We start from the raw sequence: 3,472 nt of genomic DNA, 5'->3' as shown, positions 1-3,472 counted from the left end.
ATTAGTTGAAGGCAACCTAGGGGGATGATTAGACATGATTTTTATTTTTTATTTTTTTTATTTATGTTGTGTCTAAATTAGGGTTGACAATTTTTTACATAAACCCAATACGAAATTAAATGGTTATGGTTGAAAAGTCTGATCCATTTAATTAAATAGGTCAGATTAGAATTTATCTATGTAGTCTTATATTTTTGTTTGGACAAGACTCGAACCCGATACACGACATAATGGCTGATGATTTTTAACATGACTCGCAAAAGAATTAGAGTTTATGAATTTGGCCTATTTAATTAAATAAGCCAAGTTACGATTAACTCATATAGTCGATCTTATACTTATAACTCAACATAACTTAAGCCCGATAGACAAACACAAATTATCACATGTAATCTAAACATCTCTTGTTAATTGCTTGTAAATTTGAGAAAAAGTTATCATTTGGGTTGGTAGGGAGCACCATCAAGTCAATCATCAATTACCAAAGATTTCATATTGTCATTAAAAGACAAGACTTGACGAAGAAGAAAATATATATTTTCTTTTTCCTGAGGAAACAAGTATGCCCCATTTCATATGTACAGTTTTGCTTTCTCCGTAACTTCAGGAGTTTTAATGGTCAACACTTAATAATCATGAGGATTTGTTTATCAATTATGACCTTTACACCGTAATATGCCTTCTAATTAAGGGGGCAGATGCTGCTGATAATAACAGCCGGCATCTGTTATTTGACCATGTGATGATTGTATCATGTGAAAGTAGATATCGTTAATAATTATATTCGCATTCACATTTCTATTCATATTTTTAATGCATCATTATGAGATATATTTCTATATGTATTATGATCCTCTTAAATTATTTGTCCAAATTTAAGATAATTTAAATAGGTGATTGTGAGAAAACACTTATGAAACTCACCTGATCAAATAAGTAATTAGACAATTCAATTTTTATCTGGTCAGATAAATTCTATAAGTGATTTATCACAATCACATGCTCAATTTTTTTTTTAAATTCGAACAAATAATTTGAGATAATCTTAATTCCCTATAATATGCCTTCTAACAGTTTCCTTTCTCATCCATTTTCTTTTCCTTGGGTTGTTTTTAGGTTCCTTTTGGTAAAATTTTTTCTCTTTTATTTTTCATATCAAAATACACTTTTAAACAAAAGAACAAAAAAAAAAAAAACGTTAATTAAGAAACAAAGCCTAATATATGTAAATAAGTCTATCAAGGATTTAAAATTCTCTAATCATTTTTTTTTTTTTTTTTTTTTTTTTTTTTTTTTTTGTGTTAGTGATACATCTAATAATTAATTGGATTAGGATCTCAGCTAAATTATTAGACATGAGAGACATTTATGTGACATGGCGCCAACTATACGCGATTGAGACTTGCAGAGAAGAGCCGGAAAACCTCTAAGGTTTGTCTCAACATGAAGCTGGCTTTTTGGCCTTTTCTTAATTTGCACCTTCTTCGCATTTTTGGATTACGATGACAGGTGGTTTTCAATCATACTAAACTTGTAAAAAGGTCATAGTTTAAGTTTATCTCATTCGATGGAAATAAGTTTGATGTCGTTGAAAAGCTAATTCAAAGGCGTATAAAGTTATGTTTCGTAAATTGTTTTTAATTTTAATGTTTATTAGGTCAAAATCCGTTGCGAAAAGGAGACTGAAAAGATTGACAGAAGTACTTGCCGTTTCAAGTTCAGTTCGAACTGAACGTGGAACAGGTTGAATCAGGGACTTATAGAAGTTGTCGTCCAAAGTTTAATTAGAATTGAACTTAAGATTTATGTGTTCTACAAGTTTTATGATTTTGTTTACTATAAATACATTTTATAAGTAACCTAGGAATGCAATTAACTTTGGCGTTATTTTGATTGATTATCAATGGGAATTAAACACTTTAGGAGTGGTTTTCTTCCCATCCTACCTTGAATCATTAATACAATCTTAATTTTGAGAAGAGCCATGACTCTATTGTTCTTTGTCTTTGTGAATCCACAACATCATGCTGCATCAGTTTCTTTACCAATTGAGGTTGCTTGGGGTTTTATACAATATAAACAGAACTTTGGTTGAATTTTCTACAAAGACTAATCGAGCTCAGGCCATCTTCACCACTTTGGTTTTTTACCTTTTAGTCATGATGCGATAAAATTTGAAAATAATTTTAAGTGTTTTATATTTTAAATTATTTATTAATACTTTTGTTTTTTTTTTTTCTCTTCTCAAAATAAACAGTTACCCTAGAAGCTTTGGGCTTGTTTGATAACCTACATAACATTACAGAATAGTGGCCGACACTATTAACAATTTTTTATTTTATTTTTTACATTTTTCAATAACAATCAACATCAAAACATTCTCACTTTTTTCACTTTTTATATCACATCAATAATTTTTTATTAATATTCAAATAAAAAAATTCACTATAATACAATTTTTTTTTCACTTTTTTATACAAATTCTTTTTATTTTATATCACATCATTACTTTTTACTAATTTCAAAACTAACAACCTACTACTCTGTTCTGTTATATTCTTTGCCAAACAAACCCAAATTTGTCACACGAGCTCATGTACAGCTCATGTGAAAACCCATTTGATCTATGCACAAACCAGCCTGGATCCTCAATTTAATATTTAAATTATTATCTTAATATTAATTTTTGAGAGCGACTCGCCCTTGGTTTAATTCCCTCCCATTTTCTCCCATGCACAATCTATTATTTATCACGCCACCTAAATATAATCAAGAGGGTCAAACATAAAGAAGATGATTTTATTCCAACCACATTGGATTGCTCTCTCAACTGGCCGCGTAACTCGATCACTCTCTCAACTCAATCACTCACCCCTCTTTCACATGTCCAACTGCCGACCACCATTATTGCCACTGCCACTAGCACGATCGCCACCATTGACTGCCAGCCTCCATGTCCGACTCTCGACCCTTAAGGTCACAAACCCAAGTTGCCACTAGCACTGACCACTATAGTCTCAACGTCCAACGTTCTACCATAGTTCGTAAACTGTCATTCCATAATTTTACCAAATTGCTCTTTCATTATTCAAAATATTTATGTAAATTGTCATTCCTTATTCTCCGTTTGTTTGGGTGTAAAATGGTTTTCGTTGTAAAATAATTTTAAGTGTTTTATATTTCAAATTATTTATTATTACTTTTGTATTTTTTTTTTTCAATTCTCAAAAGTAAAAAGTTACCCTAGAAGCTTTGTCACGCGAGCTCTTTGATTTTTTTACCTTTTATTCTATGTTGTTAAAACAAAAACTTGTTAAATAACAAAAAAACACACACACAAAACACTCTTTACAAAACAAAATAAAAAAAAAGCTTTCTATAACACATTAACAAAAAAGAAATGATTATTTTTTATTTTTTATCTGGTGTATATTTTTGTACGATTTTTTTTTTGCAAATCATATAACTCTCA

The sequence above is a fragment of the Alnus glutinosa genome, chromosome 12 (genome assembly GCF_958979055.1).
Source record: "Alnus glutinosa chromosome 12, dhAlnGlut1.1, whole genome shotgun sequence".
Lineage (NCBI taxonomy): Eukaryota > Viridiplantae > Streptophyta > Magnoliopsida > Fagales > Betulaceae > Alnus > Alnus glutinosa.
This window is presented reverse-complemented; position numbering follows the sequence as displayed.